Source organism: Centrocercus urophasianus, unplaced genomic scaffold, assembly GCF_019232065.1.
Source record: "Centrocercus urophasianus isolate 14NV4802_14NV808 unplaced genomic scaffold, USGS_Curo_1.0 seq_12, whole genome shotgun sequence".
Taxonomy (NCBI): Eukaryota; Metazoa; Chordata; class Aves; order Galliformes; family Phasianidae; genus Centrocercus; species Centrocercus urophasianus.
Genome location: NW_024884364.1, coordinates 32,844,966 through 32,863,699, shown reverse-complemented (window position 1 = coordinate 32,863,699; position 18,734 = coordinate 32,844,966).

Below are 18,734 nucleotides of genomic sequence, written 5' to 3'. Positions count from 1 at the left end.
TGTTTGTCCAAGTTTTCCTCCTAATGATAAACAGGTGATATTGCTGGTCACCTGCCCTGAGCTCCATGTTCATCCTGATGAGACTATACCCATCTCCCTTCACTTCAGTGACTATTAGTGATAGAAATCCTCCACTTTTCCATGCCTAGAGACTCACCAAAGACTCAAACATTTACGTTATCTAGTATTTTTAATACCCTTTCCTGGATCATGTTTGTTTTCAGCCTCAAAGTACTTAGAGGAATGCTGCTAAACACTCAGAGCACTTGTGGCTCTTCGCAGTGTGGAAGGGTTCCCTCTTACTCTGCAGCTCAGAGGGATGTGTGTCTCTGGGGGATGCTGCCACTGCTGGAACAGTCAGAGCTGTGAAACTGAAGTTCTGCACTATCTGCCTAATACTTGTATTACATGTATTCACATTAGTTGGCCTTTAATCTGCCATCTCCTCTGCCTCCATTGTAAACAGTATTATTCTGTGTCTTCCTTTTCTCCTACATCTCCCTGGGTGATTTTCATTCTGTTTCTTTCTTTTGCTTCCTTAAAACTAAATGGGTCCTGTTTTCCTAGTCACACAAGTTAGGACACTAATTCTGCAATATATTCACCTTTTTATATATATATATATATATATAGCATATATACATATATAAATATATATTTTTTTTAAGGAAAGAATGAGGAAATGAATGATATAATTGACAGAAGAATCTGTTTCACTGTTACTGGGACGGTCACTCTAGCTTTCCATCAAGAATACCCGATGTTATAAAGTTAGTGTCACAGAACCGATGAAACGGGACCATTACCCATTTGAGGTCTTCTCAAGTTTTCAAGTTCTAGCACATCTGTAACAACACAAGTCTTAGATTTTTAGATTTTGCTAAGCCTGTGTGTTTACTTAACATCATTTTGTTTTGGTTTTCCTTTGACAAGGAAGTGAGACCAAGGCAAACAGTCCTTGAAATGAACCAAGTAAATGGTGCTGTTGTTCTTTCATGTGAGGTAGAGTAGCAGATTTCTGCTTCATACTTTGTTTGTTGTAGGAACTCCTGACACAGTCAGATGTTTTCTAAGCAATCACTAATTTAGAGCTAATCTTCTCCCACGGCATTTGCAGGTCCTACTCATCTACTAACAATGTTTGAGCGTCAGTTCCCTTGCCAACTAGAGTCCTCTGTCCCTACTGAAGGAAGAGCAAAATATACCCCTCATTAACGTGCCCAGAATCTTTTGTGATATGAAACATATTTTCTAGTGCTTACAAAAGCTATTTATGAGTTCTCAGGCCTGATTACGTCAAACTATGCTACCATTTCTGAAATGCTCGGAAGAAGGAAACACAGTGGGCCTTATGCAAAAGCATGTTTCTGGCTCCTGACTGTAAAATCACAACAAAAACCCAGAAGATCTACGTCAGAGAAACAGTTCCCAGGAGTCCTGAACTCTTTTGACTTCCATTTTTCCATACTCAGCTATCCGAAATGCAGCACCATCAGGCTAAGAAAAATCACAGTCTTGGCTTGAAAGAAAAAATCAAGATAGGAACAAAAAGGTAACAAACAAAGGCATGATACGTATTTTATTTGCCTCCTGGATTTGCAAAACTGATGTTTTCGTGTCAAGATAATTTTTACTGTCATTCTAGTGATCAGAAATTTAAAATTGGAGAAATATGAATACTGAAGATTTTTGTTTCTGTGGGATTTTGAGGCTTTAAAAAGCAAAACACTTGATCATAGCTATATCAAAGGATATAACGTAGCTGTAACATGGTACTGCATAATGCTGTGTAGAAAAATTGCGTCTTTCAGTTTGACCAGGAAAAGGAAGAAAAGAAAATGACTCTAAACAAGAAAGTCCAGTTCTTCACCACGCAGCATCACTCACACAGCATCTGCTTCAGAAATATATCCAATAGCCTACTGCCAGAGAGCAAATATCCGTGTTAATCATAAACCACAGATGAGAATTAAGAAATTAGCTGTGGTTTCCAGGGTTGAATTCAAAAGACGTTGCTCAGCCAGGGATTATTGCCAACAAAAACAATGTAAGTTCATTACATAGAGCTGGCATGCAAAACTAAAACAGCAACTTTCCAAGGAAGATCATACTGCCTTTGAGGCTCTCTGCAGGATATCTAGTTCTGTTCTCAGAAACTAACAGGATTATGTTAGAGAGAGAGAGAGAGCAGGCTGCTGTCAACATGACTACTAATACTCAACATTTTGATGTCTGTTTCTCTCTACATATTTCAGGATTAGGAGAATGAGACATTTTCTTTTCTTTTTTTTTTTTTTTTTTTTTTTTTTTCTAAACAGAACATCCTAGGAACACCAAGAAGTTCCCTATGTGTAGGAAATGTACATTCTGTAGTATATAACACACATGATTTTATAGAGTATGTTAAACCTCCTTTATATGCAGATATATAGCTGATGCCAGGGAGAACTGAAGGAGAACCTGACTGAAGCTCTGTGCAATTAATTCATTTCTCAGCTCCATCACAATCATCTATTCACTGCAAAATCAAAATTCACTTTCATAATGTGAGCTATTCATATTGCTATTCTTAGAAGAAAAGACTGCTGCACTTCCATGTAGGAGCACATAGACGTCCTAAGCTTACAGGTGTCCACTCACTGAGGGGCAGTTGTTTTATACTGCTAACATTAGCATATAGGAGACTTCTTATGTTCAACATACGGTTTGTTATTATAGCTGAGCTGCTGAACTGCTGCTGAAAAGTGCTGTCCTGCTCCTTTGCTGTCTGGTTTTGCACCGTTTGAAGAATACAGCCATAAAAGAGAGTTGGCTGAGTTGGTTGATGTATCAGAAAGTTCTTTTCAAAACTTTTTATCTTTTTTTAAGGATTCATTTTAACAGGACCTACACACGAGCTGACTCTACATGAGGCCAGAGAATCACGGGATTTGAAACAAGAGATGGGCACAGTGTAAGACACAGTGGATCAAGAGAGTGTGACCACCCTTCTTGGCAGCTCCCAGGTACTAAATTGACATGACTGCACTGCCATATCACCGCTTCAGCATCTTCTGCGAAACAGTTCCTGGTGCAAAACTGGCAATATATGTCCAAAAACTTTTGAGCTCATTATGATTGTTCCATCTGGCCCCAAACCAGCACTGCCATACTCTTCATCTACATAAGTGATCAATACTTTTATCTCACCTACTGCATATTGGAACCAAGAACTCATTTGATAAGCATCTTTTTGCTACAGATAACATTTCATGAATTTTAAGAGAAAGGTATTTTATAACTCAATTTCTCCTCTTACCAGCCTTAGTACTCAGAAATCAGCCACACAATTTTTTTAACTTCTTTGAGCTCAGGCTTTGAACTTTTACTTCATATTGACTCAGAACAGAAATGTTACTATTCCCCAGAGAATTTGTGAAAATATTTTCAGTCTTAATTAAACTTTCAATTGCAATAAGACTGAATGGCCTTGTTTCTACTCTTGTCTGAATTTAAACACTCTGATTTTCCAACTGTATTAAATTGCAACGTGACCTAAAATGTGACGTGGTGAAGGCTAAATAAAACCTGCTTAACATTATTTTCAAGAGAAGTGTTGTGATAACTTCTCCAAGGTAATCCCACAGAAACTATTTTTTTCTCAAAAGTTCTATTCTCAAGTCAGCAAAAGACGTTAAAGACTTTTCAGTGACGTAGCACTTTTTGCCAGGGACACTTCTAAATTATCATCTTCTTTTACATGACATGGACAATAACTATGCATGAAAGCCTTGCTCCATTTTTATGCTACCTGCCTACACACCTTTTTCGTACTGATATACTTTTCCATATAAAGAACTAGCTCTGTTACAAAACAACACAAAGAATGCCTCCACAGCCAAAATGAGGATTCCAGTCTTCCATAGCCCTCTTCTTAAAGAGCTGTTAATTAGCTTCATGAAAACACACTAGGTTAAGGTTTTAAAGAAAAGTCTTTTCTTTCCTGAGATAATGGGAAATGAAAAAGAAGATGGTAAAAGATAATCATTAACTCATATATTCCTAAACAGAAAAGTTACAGACTGCTCCTAAACACCAAGGCCAGGGAAATTAGATGGTTCAAAATTATGCTGCTTGGACCTCACCCTTCTCACACATCCTTGCCTTAGAGAGAATCGAGGAGTGAAATAACAGGTGAGTACTGTGAAAGATGAAAATTCCAACTGATGATCTCTCCCTGGTTCAACTTTGTTTAGAGGCATAAAATTAAAAGTTGAGAACGTTACCTCCTTTTGTACAGAGAAGATATTTGTGAAAGTTTTTATCTTATTTTTGCAGTGAAAGGCTCCAATCATGCCTTTTCCATTGTCTCACTGACACATGCAAGATCTAGATGTCAGCACCAGAAAGAGAAGATCAGAATTCCTCCATGCATACAGGCAGTAAATAAGGGTGCAGATCAGGTAAGTGACAACATAATGATCATCCTCAAAGTAGTATGGATATGGAAAAATGAGAAAGACTTCAGTCTCGTTTCTACATTAATATAACATTAGGGCAAGGGCAGCTTGGTTGCTGCTAGCCCTGCCTGTTCCAACATTATTTGTGAGCCCTTCTGCACATCAGATAGAGCAACACCAAGGGCTGAGCTGGAATACAAATCACTCTTTGGGGACATACCCAAGTTAATAGGAGAAAGATGGCACAGGTATTCTTGCTTTTTGTTCAGTTTCATGATTTAATGTAATCAAAGATTTTGTTTCCTTGTTACTGTCTTCCTCTATAGTCTCCAGTGTGAAAACAAGAGCTCAGATTTGTCTCCTGATGTTATTTCTTTGCATTTCAGTACTTCTGAGAACACTGTTTTCTTTCCTCAATTTCTTTAACAGAGTCTGCTTTGCCTTTTGGAGTGTTGTTAATTGACTACATGTTTAGCCTTCCTTCTTAATTTTGGAGACCTCCTCCACCAACCTTACCTGGCCCAAACCTTCAAAATACATAAAGAATAAGCTAACATCTTTATCAAGCAAGGATTTTCCCAGAAACTATAGACATAGTAAAGTGGTTTATTTTGAGCAGATGCATCTATGCATTTTGCTACTTTTGGAATTGGTGGTCATTTAATAGAAATACTGAATACCCAGTGCTCACTGCAGTCACTGTGACTTCGAAAAGTCCTACCAGTTTGTTGACAATGCCAATCCTTTAAGGACCCAGACATCCTGCATGGTGATGCGCTGTTGATAGTGAGGATCACTGAAGTGTTTAAGCAAGGAGGAAAGGCCACATGCACACAGTTACAACCAAGCAGGTACGTAAGGGATGGCTGGATTACAGTTTCACAGCACAAAACTGAAAACAACTCAAGGGTAGCAAGCACAGAACAAGAGTACTCTCGGCAAATAAAACAATATTACAATCATTAAAAACATTCAAAATAAGCAGAGCAAACTCCAAGCCTTCTAACCCTTTACTGACACGGGCAAAGTTGCTTGACTTCAATCTTTGCCTAAGGATCTCCATAGTAACTGCCATTAGGGATTTTCAAAACATTTTATGATTTATGATTTATACATGATTGTTTACTTTACAGCTTATCTGCCTCAAGGGTTTTACTGAGCATCATTTCCCTGATTTTATTAATAGAGAAACGGTGTACTTATGTGCCTTGTTCAAAGTACTTACACAAAGTCCCTGAGGACTATGAATATCGCTGCTCAAAGTCTAGAAATACTGTTCAAGTGAATGGGTGCAGCAAAGCAACTGGTCAGAGGTGGAGGACTGGTATGCTGGAGTTTCAAACACTTGGGACACTTTCTGTGCCCCTCAAGAAAACTTAAATCACTTAAATATATGTGTTTAAACAAAGTACAGATATATATCCCCTGGTTTATTTCATCGACATGTGTGCAAACAGGGTAAGTTGGTGAGAAGTGTATGTAGAAATCTCACTGTGGGTAAGTGAACAGAGTCAGAGAAACTTTAGGAATAACATTTTAAGTCTCTTGCTAGGTTTTGAGAAGAAAGCCTTGCCACTTCCTTGTGATGTCTATATTACACTCATAGTGCGAAATGGCTGAATGACTTAAAGTTTTGTGCATTTCTTTACATGACTGCCAGCATAAACATTCTATTACAAGAATCTTTCCTCTCCGGCACTTTATGTAAGATCAGGCTGGCATTTCTTCTAGAACTGGTATGAACCTTGGCTCTGCAGGCATCTGGCTATACTAGTAGCAGACAAGAATTCTTCGATGGACATTTCAGTCAGGACCCCACCATTTCTTACTGATGTGATTATCAGATTATGCCAGATGACATCAAAACAAAGCCAGCAGCCGCCATACATGCTCTGCCCCTGCACAGAGAGCCCATTTACCTACATGTCTGCCATCAGCTCACTTTCAGCTGTCTTCTGAAAGGTAATGATAACATGGGATTAAAATGAGATCTCCTGGCCCTCAGAAAACACTTACTCAATCTTGGATTGCTGTTATCTTTCTCTTCATTTAGCAACTTTCTGGCACTCTCCACCAAGGAAAGCAGAAAAAAATATATACAGATATTGATGGCAGACCCCTCTTACTTCTTTCCTGATTTTGTCTGGAAATAAAGCTTGGAAATCGTCTTTCCTGACAAGCTTTCCTTGAAGAACCACTTGAAGTTCCAAAAGTGGTAATTGAGAATCACTTCACTGGTTTCTGCATCCTGAGCCAGGGCAATGCCACAGGCCCTGGATGTTTGAGGAGCACTGTCCTTTGGTCACAAAACAGAAACTCGCATGAGGATCTTCATGGCTGTTTGCCTACATGGTGACATTTATCTCTATATTCAAACTGTCAGTCTGGACAACATACTCCCTTGCTATGAATCCACTAAATTGTACCTGTAAGCAGCAATGACAGCATATTGCAGAAGGCTCAGGATACTGCTCTGGCCTTACTGTACAAGTTTTCAGTGAAGTGCATTGCAGACACCTCAGCTCACCTTGCCCTGTAGCAAGTCATTTCAAATCACTGTGACTATAATGCTTACTTCTTCCACTATCAATTTTTACACTGAAACCTTGTCAGGGAAGGGACAGTCACATCCTACAGAGGGTCAGCATCAAGCACAGTGACTCTACAGCAAACCCAGCCTCACTGGTCTTGATTAAGACAAATTAATAAAAATGTTTGTTTAGCATTTCCATCAACCCTTTCTTCTAGTTACAGTTGAAGAGATGAAAGGAAGTGTGAACTCAGCCTCAAGAATCGAAACCAGGCTGAACAAACCAGATGATTCCGAATCAGCCTTGCCTCTGGCTGCTGGCTGAGAGCTCTCTGTTCAGCTCTGCTGGGAAACAAGAGGAAGTAAAGGCACACTGGTGGGTGAGGAGAACGGAATGGGAAGCAGGCCAAGGAAGGGACCTTTCCTCTGTTGTGTAATCCAGAATGCACGCTGTGGTGCTAATAGTGAGATAAGAAGTGCCTTCCAGCCTCCAGTCATCCTGTTGGTGACTTAAACAGCGCGTGAGTAAGATTTATGGGGAAAGATTTATATACAAGCGTAAAGAAAAGTACACAGCCAGAATGCTCGAACAAATACAATAATACAAGTAACCTTGAAACACACAGCCTTATGGGTTTCTTGTTTAACTTTGTTGGTTTAGTGAGAATATTTTTATAAACCTAACTCCACCTATGCAACTCTATAAAATCAACTTACAGTTGTTAGAATCAGCATTTGTTCAATAAGGAAAAAAAAGAAGTGCAAGTTCTCATCTTATCATTGTGGCTCTGTTTTTTTTTTTCTCCAGAACATTCTTTTGTGTTTGCTCCTGGAGCTGAGGTGTAAGTGCCTAGTAGCACAGTGTGACACCAGAATTGTTAAGGGCTTTTTCTATCATCCATCATTACTATGGTGGCATGCTGCAGCAAACTGCACTCTGCTGGCACCAGACATATGAGGCCTGAGACTACACTGCCTAAGAGGAAGTTTGGGAAGAAACCAAGGCTCACTCACATCCCAGCTCCTTCAAGCACAAGGGGGTAGATCTTCAGTAGGGTCAAACCATGTTCAGGATGACCTGTGCTCTCTAGTGAGTGGAAGAGAAAAACCAAAAGTCTGCCTCCATCCCTTCCTAAGCACTACGAGAAACAAGTCAATAGGGTAAAAGCACTATGATAGGAAAAACATCCCAAAGCTATGTCAAGTGCTAAATGTCTTAGCTCTAGTTATATTATAAACACTTGGTTTTGTACTCTGATGTTCAGACATTTAAACACATCCTTCCTCTCCCAAAAAGCTTGCTCTGCAAAGCCACTTCTCATTGCTACACATGTAGGTAGGAAACTGTGCTCTGAGTCACTGTCACAGTTGGTTGCAGGAGTCAGGTAACCAGATCAACTCGCAGAACCAGCAGGTCTCATGGAAAGCTGGGAAAAACCATTGGCTTAAGTAAGCAGCACAGCCAGCTTTCACAAGGCAAGGCTAAAAAAGGCGCTCAGTGGTCTGAGCATTTAGGAGTGAGCTCTGCAACCCTCTGAAATGGAAGTCTGTAAGCCAGAAATAAAGTGACCTGAGCTGACACAATCGTACACAAGCTTCAGCACTTGCCTTATAAGTCTCAGACCTGTGTAGCAACCTCTTGTATTGAGCAAAAGCCCCACTGGAAACAGAGAAAGAGCAAAACTTCCACTACAATGCACTACAGGTTTGCAGATACCTTTGCTGAACACTCATCTAGCTTCAGTGTTCTGGAGCAACTTGATCAATATTTTATCCCCATCACCCTCACGTTTCACTGATCTTTCAAATGTGGATTCTCTAGAAGAGTCACCTGATACTTTGTGCCTAGACTACACCTCCACCTTCTATAAATATTGCTTTTGAGAGCAGTGGGTTGTAGTATGCTATTGTTACCGCTCTACCTCAATGAATTACATACAGAAGGCAGGTAAAAAGGGAGTCTGGGCTGCCCCGGATAAACACCTTTGAGCTGCCAAAACTCCAAAACATATGTGTAAGGCTCCTCTTCAAAAACAGCAAGAAATAAGAGTCCAAGATCAGATGCACCTTAGTCCTTGGGACATGGGGCCTCACCTCGAGTACAGTTCAGTTTGGGGCATCTCAGTACAGAAAGGACATCAAGGTGTTGGAGAAGTTCCAAAGAAGGGTAACAAGGCTTGTAAAGGGGAACTGGGACTGTTTAGTCTGGAGAAAAGGAGGCTGAGGGGAGACCTTATTGTTCTCTTCAAATACCTGAAAGGTGATTGCAGTGAGTGGGGTTGGTTTCTTCTCATGGTGACAGGATAAGGGGAAATGGCCTCAAGTTGTGTCGGGGAGGTTTAGGTTGGATATCAGGAAACATTTCTTTACAGAAAGGGTTGCTAAGCTCTGGAATAGGCTCCCCTGGGAGGTGGTTGAGTCACCATCCCTGGATGTATTTAAAAAGTGTTTGGATGTTGGACATGATTTAGCGGAGGGTTGTTAGGGTAGTTTGGTTAGGTTGTGGTTGGACTTGATGATCTTTAAGGTCTTTTCCAACCTGAGCTATTCTGTAATTCTATGATTAATGGAGAAAATCCCCTGGATTAAAGTTGTCCAGGAATAACACATTCACACATGATTCCAGGTTACTTTCCCCATAGCTCTGCAGGCACTGCTTTGGCTTGGGTGCTATAGGTAAGGAAAGATGGAAACCATGTCCTTCTGTGCTGCTAAAGATGTTGGCCTTATCTGTGCTTTGTGCTTGTACTGGCAAATGAAGTCAGCTCAGTGTATTCCTTTTTTAACAAAGAGAGATATATTCTTGGATAGTCTACAATGCAAGTGTGGTTAGATCAATATGAAGGTGTCTGAAGTTGGAAAAGCTACTGTCCTTTACCATGCAGCTCACTAATTCTGGTATGAATGCATCCTCTATGGGGGATGTCTATTATCACCATTTTAAAATAAACAAATGTAACAGCGCCAGTCTATAAAAAAGGACATTTTCATTTTGAGACAGCAGGGAGCCCTAGGAGGTGTATTCACTGTCAAAAGTTTTGGGAGATGTGTGATTGCTACTCAGAAATGACTATCAGATCTCTACTGTTTTCCGGGCACCATCACTCCCTAAAAACAAGTTTGTTATGAGATTTGCACTCATGTCCTTCCTCTTTCCCTCTTCCCCCATGTTTACTCTGTGACCAACAGGAGACTGGAAGCCATGCCTATTCCCACAGAGAGCAAATAAGAAGAGCTATCAAGAGCACAAAGATTAGGTATGACCCAGAAAAAAAAGAAAAAAAAAGTGGTCTATTTTTCTGGATTAGTCAGTACATGCATGGGTTGAACTTATAAATATGTGCTCATATTTCTTCATTTGTTCTGAAACTGTCTATTTGATTTGGTATTTTAAAACAGACAGATTAATCCACACTGGCACTGCTTTGCTCACGACTATTTGTATTTCTACTTACAAATTTTTCCTTCACAGGATGATTATCTGCCCATAACTATAGACAGGCTTCTCATTTTAACTTGTTTCCTCTGTACTAGCACCAGGAAGCAACAATTTCCCAAGCCATATTTGACTCATGCTGCTTGGAATTAGCACTTACTAATCCTGCTGGTACTCCAGAAGTTCAGAGAGGGGCATAAAAGCTTATTTTCTGTTTTGAAAAGCATGCTTTCTTTCTTAGGGTAGTTTTCTCTCTGATAAATTATTAATTCAGTCACATGCTGTCCCAGGGTCCTATAAAGGATCCACTCTTCTGCCACAGAGACTAAGATTTGGCTCATTTTGGTTGGCTGCCCAAACATCTTAAAGTCCCCAAAGTTGCTGCTCCTTCCTCCAAGTAAGGAAAGCCTTTACTTCTCCAAACTTCTTTCTGTGAAAGAACAATACCACTGGGCATTTCTTGTGGAATTTACCACCCAGACTGTGGTCATTTGCCACCATGGGTGGGTCCATTTGGCAGGTGCAGCAAATTTACCTCAAAAACTCCAGTCCTGCCGTAAGTTCACTAGTGTAGTTTTTCCAAGATATTTTCAGCCAAACTGTTGTTGGAAGATCTTTGAACCAGGAATTAAAAAAAAAAAAAATCAGTAATGATGCAACCACCCTGCAGGATACCTGAGAGAGAGAAATGCAAGTTTTAATCGAGTGATAGTTTCCCCCTTACCTTCTAGCTGAACAAAACTGGACAAAAACAGCAGGTGTAGGACAGAGCTAACAGCTCAGCTAATCTTGATGCTGGCTGACTAATACTTCTGCTTCACTTGTTCTCTTAACCAGAGCAATTTCTTGTGAAAACAGAGACAGTTAACAGCTTTGCTGCTTATTTATTTATCAGTGGATAAGTGGAACTATAAAATTGACTCGTTCCGTCATGTCTAAAGGTCAGTGACAAATAAATGTTTTATTGTGTATAAATTATAATACATGCTCATATACATATGTGGATACCAAAATCCAGAGAAATAAAATATCAGATGCATCAGACCTCAAACCCTCTTTAACACAGGGCACAGAGAGAGCACAGGCAGATGAGCAGGAGATACACCTGACAGCGCAGCAGATGCAAACCTATCTGAAGGAAGTCCCACACTGCCCATGCCCACCAAAATGTGGCCCTTTGTTTCCACTGGAGGTCATACTGTGTGCAACAGTAATGCATTCCCTCTCCAACACCATCCCATATGACCACAGATGCTCAAATTGTGCTACTGGCTGCAGAAAGGGAAGAGTTATTTGGGTGGCTTAAAGATGTAGAACAGGGTCTGTTTTACAGAAACTATTTATGTAAGAAGCAGCATAGAAATGACTCAGTACCCAGCTCTGTAAAGAAGGCTTGGATCTGTATGGTATTATATAGAACCTGCTGCTGGCCAAAGGCAAAATAAATAAATAGATAGATAGACAGATAGATAGAAAGATAAAATAGGCATTGGGTATTTATAAGACAAAAAGCACACAAGAGCAACAAATAGCAAACAACTAAACTATGATATCTGTTGCTACATGAAGAAGTATGGAAAGCTGGGAAGGAATGAATTCCTTTCTGAGGTCTAAACCACAGACCTTAAAGATGAGGAAGAAGAGGCAGCTGGGGAGGAAGCTCTTTATTTGATTTGTGTGCAACTCCTGTATTGCACGTGGATAGTCTATTGGTGATATGGTTTCTGTGCATGGTTCCATAAATCCCTTTGACAGCTAACGGCACATATATCTAGAATACACATATATCCATGACACAAGAGAATATGGCATATGCATTGCAGCAATAAACACATGCTGCCAAGATATTTCAAGTCATTAAGCTTTATCTGCAAAAAAGATACTCCTTGGAGTAGTTTATATTAGAAATATTTAATATGTTCACAGTACAAAAAACAATTTTTGTTCACTGGTAAAGAATGTGATGATAACCCATTTCTTAGTATCTATATCTAGCATCCATTGAGTGCTGTACAAAGCTCATATGAGCTATACAGGAATTTGTATTCAGGGGCTGAGCATTTCCTGGGGTCTGAGTTAATACAAAGCTTTTGAGAATGCTCACAACATCCTTGTCAGCAACAGTGTTGAAGGCAATTGATGCTAGTATTGACAACCTTCTTCTGTATCCTTTAGGACTGATTAGCAAATTTCTCATTAGGAGTGGGCCCATTTTTCCAAGCCATACAAAGACACAACAGCCCCATACTTAGCAGTATGAGGATTCTTCCGTACTCAGCTCCAGTGTGATGCTTAGACAGTGTTAGAAATGCAAAGATTAACTCTTCCTACAAAGGTTTGGTTTTCAGTAGTAAATATCAAAGTTTCAAAGTACTTTAGATTATTAATGGTTTGGCATTTTCAGTGTAGCAGATAACAGGAATAATGTGCCAAGCCAGTAGAAAACTCTCACATCAGAACACAATACATTTATTTTTGATTCTGAGCAATTTTCAGCTCCTGCTGGGGGGAAAAAAAAAACAGGACAAAATTACATGGAAGGGCAATAGCGTAACAGCCCTTTCCCCACACATAACACATAGCTGGCTTATCTTATTGCACGTGGCTTCATAATTACAGAACCCAGAAAATAGAAGTATTACATAGTCAGATAGGAATTAGGTGTAACAAACAAAGTTTAGAGCTTGTTCATGGTGATATGAAGCAGAAGTTTAGATGTCTTCCATACCCACCTATCTCATCTGAAAGCATTTATCCTGCTAATGCTCTAACAGCCCCACCAAGCTTTAACTGCAGATTTGGGCCAATCATAGAATCGCTTGAGTTGGAAGGGATCCTTGAAGGCCATCTAGTCCAATTCCCCTGCAGCAAACAAGGACATCTACAGCTCAGTATGGCCTTAAAGTCCTTCAGTAGAGTACCTTGCAAGTGGGATAAGACACGGTGATGAGAACCATCATCACTATCTCCTCTTCTTTTGGCTACTTTCTGCTAAAAACAAAATGGCCAGATGAGGTGCTAACCTCACATAAAGACTCCGGAGTCTGCATGCTGCATGGACAGAGGATCCTCATACAAAGCAGTAACCCAGTCAAGCTGTAGCATTCACATCAGTTTCCTCAAACTGTTTGTGGGCTGAAGGCCCCACTCACCAGATCAGCTTCTTTCAGTCTCCTCCAGAAGGGCTACAGAGGGGCTTAAGACCCATCAGAGTGGTAGGAAGGGACTTATCCCACATTATAACTCTCTCATATGGGCAGGCACAGCCCTAACAGCCTGCGGGGCTCGTGGTGGAGCAGAGGATTAAAAGAAGAAACCCTTCTGTCAAGCAGGATCACTACTGAGCTCTGAAACAGCCCCCACCATGCCTACAGGCCTGGGCATCTTCCCATCCTTGCCCTTCACTCCCCTGCAGCAGGCTCCATGGTGGAGCAGGCTGGCTGTGCATAAACTGCCCAAGGTTAGGACTCAGCAGGGAAACCAGCTCCTGATACCATATCTGGCTTTACTCCATCAAAATGCTAACAGCAGTTGAAGAAACAAATTTTGGAACAGATACTAAAAAAAAAAAACCTAGAAATTACTAAATAGAAATCCTCCCAAAGAGGCCATGTAGCCTCCAGTGGTCAGTATTAAGGAATTGTAAAAGAGGTATATTATATTATCTTCAGTAGTACTGTCTCATAAAAGAAATCAAAGAATCATAGAATCACAGAATCATAGGGGTTAGAAGGGACCTTTGGGGATTATCAAGTCCAGCCCCCTGCTCAAGCAGAATATTGGACCATGATCACAACCTGGACAAGTTGTCACACCGGCTTTGGCTTCCATAGAAGTCAAAAGAGAGTTAGATGTTATTTTCAGGGAAAAGACAGAACTTTACAATGTGGTTCTTCCCATACACCTGTTGTTGTAAGACAACAAATGTTTCTTCCGTTTAGGAATAAGATGTCACAGCGGAGAGCGGAGTCAAATAGATGCTGGCAAACTCATGAAACAGGCAGTGCTATCTATAATCTCATGAGAAAAAGTGATTTTTAAATGGGCTGTGTTGTGCAGCCTTGAACTATATTAGCTGAGCATCTTTTAGGACATAAGCGAAACAGCTTAAGAAGGCAATCACGTCTTGCTCAACTGTTACTCCTGACTTTTGCCTTATTGAAAAAGATGAGAGCTGTGGGGTTTGGTTTGGCTTTGTGCTGTGCAAAAGCTGTTCTGTAAAAATTGTAAAAGTTGGACAAGGCTGTTCATATGTAGCACTCAGTAGTGAGAGAGCCTCTCAGGGTTGGCACTAGAACAAACACAAGACCCTTCTATCTATATGTGCTGGTAATAGCTGTATTTGTTGAAATACACTGTGGAATTCACTGTGAAATACACTGAAATTCACTGTGGTGAAGCACCTCCTTCATCCTTTCAAATTGCCAGATGCTAAAGCAACTAATAAATGCAAGCACCATTTGGCCTCCCATTGATGTGAGCATTTCATATCAAAACTCTAGGCAGCGTGAAGGGCAAAGCCAGACACTCCCTGAGTGGATTAGAAGAGTTTAAACTCTAGTGAGCATAAGCTGTGAAGAACTCACACTGCCAGTATTGCTGTGAGCTGCCAGCACATTCCCAAGGATATGGTGATACTGGAAAAGTTCGACCCAAGGGAAAATTTTTACCTGTCTCTGTTAGAAAGGCATTTTTTTTTTCTTGGCATGTAGAGGGCACCATCAGAATTGTGAAAGGAGCAAGATTTTTTGGTACTTTGAATGTATATTCTCTGTGCAATCGCACTATTCCTGAACAGTCAAAATCCAGTCCGTCACAAACCCAAACAAGAATAAAGCTGGGTTGGTACGTTTACTACCTGTTTTCATTCCTTGTAGTTAACAAAACCAGTTACTAGGCAGCAGTGCACATTTACCCTAACTGTCCCAATGCTTTTATAGCTTTGGTTACAGGAAGGGCTGAGCACCAGAGGTTTTAAAGTATGAGTGGGTATTTCTGGATCCACTACAAGCACTACACCAGTGATTTATTACTGACACTTTGTTACAGGAACTATATTGGAATTTCATCGTTTTGGCCCATTACTGCTTTTCTCCATGCCATCTCCAAATGTTCAAGTTTTTTCTCATTTCGCCTTTTATACTTGCATTTGTGATTGCTTACAGCATACATATCACTGTGACTCCATTTGTATTAAGTCTCTAAAACTTTTCTTTCTGTGAGTTTCAGAGGAAAAAAATCCCTTTTATTGGGGAAAAAACAAATTAAAAAAAAAAAGCCCTGAAAGCCCTAGGCTGAAGTCATCTGCCGGCACTGGGAGAGAGCAAAGAGAGGAAGAGTCTGCCAAAAAACTGAGCAGCTTTGAAAGGTAGCACCTCTATAATGAGGATGCTACTCAGCTGTATATTTGCTACAAGCCCCGCAGTTCAGGCCCCAAGACAGTGCAGAGCAAACCAAAGCAGCCATTAGGAGGCTCTGTGCTCTAGGCTTTTCCATTAGACTGTAGCAACATTGTATTTTTAGTTCAATTGCAATTAAAGATTGTCAGCTCCTCTAACTTGTTTCCTTCCTCAGCCTACAAGAAAACTTTCCGAACAAGCATTAAAAAGTCCTCTCTTTTATGTTTTAATGGACAAGGAAATTTTCCAGTTACCTCAGCTATTTCCCAAACCCAGAGGGACCAAAGTTTGGCAACTTCATAATATCAGAGAAAAGAATAATGATACGTGTTTTGCACCAGGTGTCAGCATTATGGTGTTCTCAGGGAATAATGGGGACAACAAACACACATACCACTGATCTAAAGTGGCTCTTAGGAAACAATGTTAGAGGTCAAAGTTAAATCTTCAGATTTTACTTTCATACATTTTTTTAACCTCTGTCTCAAATAATTATCTAGAGAGATATTAACAGAAAAGGTGGGCAGCAGGAGACTGGAAAGGGGGGAGTCAGTGCTACTCTACCACAAGAGTTCTTTTTGGTTGCAGAGCTGCTTAAATGGTAAAACCACCCGATCACTGCTATGAAGGACTGACCACAGTGTCTAAAATGATCCTTCCAAAGCACTCAGGCCTTTTCTAAGCAGCAGACAACATGAAATAAGTAGGTACGGAGGGACCACACTGCACCTTGTATGTACTACCTCCATCAAACAACCTGTTCTGTGCCTCAGAATGAGAAGGAGACACAAGGGGACACAGCAACAAGAAAATAATGACTGCTGGAAGAAAGCAGACAGAAAAAAATGATGAATAAAGAAAAGCAGCAGCTGTACAACACCTATGCACAGATGAGAGAGGAAGTGCTGTGCTCTTCCCTGCTTTTCTAGAACCCTCAGAGAAGTAGATTCAAACTGGATCAGCACATTACTAGATTTCTGTCATAGGGCTGTGAGTGATGAATACTCCTGGTCATCTTCATTGCAAAGCATGGAACTGAAAATATGTTTCTTCTTTGCAACCTTCAAGAAATAGACCCTTAATAAGCATATGCAAGGTGTATGCATTTGGTTCTTCTTGGTAGTTGCAGACCAATGGATAAGGACACGTGTTGTGTTTTGAGTGGTCTCAATATTGTACTGACACTTGAGTAGCTCTTCAGAAGATGCTGCATCCACACAGTATGTACCTTAATACCTGCAACTAGTGCATTAGAGGAAAAAATAACAGTACAAAACCCAACAATAAGGTATGAGAGTGCTTTTATTAAGACACTACAACACAGTTATTCAGATAGTCACAATATCAGTTTCTGCTGGGCCTGCATGGTATCAAACAGAAGCAACTGCTCAGCTTCCATCAAAGGTATAGCTCTGCTGAAATCAATAGGCAAATCTCTAGCCCTGCCACAAGAAGAGGTTTAGGATTGTACACACCACAAACTGTAAAAATATTTTTAATAAAATAGATTGAACTTTCACTGTGTACAGAAAACAAACCTATATTTGACAGCAAACAGCAAAAGTGAGGAGACACCTACATCATAAAAAGTTAACAACTGTGTTTATCAGACTTTAAAATTACAAAGGTAAGTTGCAGTTTCATTAATGAATTGTAATCAAATTGATTTTTTTTTAATCAGGATCTGAGAACTGATATTTCAGCAACAAAAAGACAAGTCCAAGATTTTTACTTCTTACAGATCCACTTGAATTAAAACAGAATATATATAAGATATACCTAAAATTACTTTATGGATCTTTAAGCTGTGTGTAACCTCTAAGATCAACCAGTCTGACCTTTCACAAAACACAAGCCAAATCTTTTACCCGGCAGTCTTAGTACCTAACAGTATTTGGATAGAGGGACTAGAAAAGCAGATTTTCAATGCTATTCTGTACCAGCACCTAAATGCTATGGCTGGTATGAGCAGTTGTGAGTAGTTGTGAGTTCAAACTAATGGCCAATTTCCACTAGAGAGCTGTGTATAATAGTGTTCATTTCACTTAATAAGGAATTATCTTGTTCAGTGCAAATGTCTGCATTACTGCGATGTCAACCCAACAGTCTCCACCACTGGCCAGGAGGTGTGCAGCAATTGGAACCTGGCAGTGGTAGAGATGAGTTACCATACTCTCCATCTTCCAAAACACTCACTGAAAAGTCCTGCAAGGGCTACTTCATGTGTCAAAAATGTTTTTGTTCCAGTTTATCCAGCTGAACAGATTGTTGTGGTATTCACTGAAGCACTAAAACTAAACCTCTGCTGCTGTAGTAATGGTAGGGTCTTGCAGCGCAGCCAAAATATGGGTCAAATTTATACCTACTGTGCGCAGTTGGAGCACTCACTTTGTTGGGCAGCACACTGTACCTCAACTGCAAAATCACTCTGGTCTAATTAAACAGAGCAGGTAGGTAGCAATGGAACTGTATGGAAATTTATGGATTAGTAGCAAAACTTACTTCTTTTATTTTTTCACCAAGCCCTTCTCAATTAAAGAATTTACAGTTGAACCTCAAGACTCACGTCAAAGAATACGCCATGCAGGTTGAGTCACAGACTCATTGTGCATTTTCTTTATTTGGTGATAAATCAAGTACTTGTTCTCCAGCTTCTGTATACTTAAGGCGTAGCACAGTTAGGTCTTCAGTGTTGCTGCATCTCAAGGTTTCAACCTCACCTTAAGTATACAGTGAATAACAAAATGAAAATGAAATCTCTAATGCTCTAATGTTTTCCCGATTTACTTCCTGAAATATGTAGAGAAACATGTAACTTGTGTAATGGTACAAATTATGCTAAGAGGGGAAAACTGCAGTGTGGCACAGTGGGACAACCCAGTCTCGAAACCTGAACAGAGAACCATGAACCATGAAGTCTTTCCTTTTTC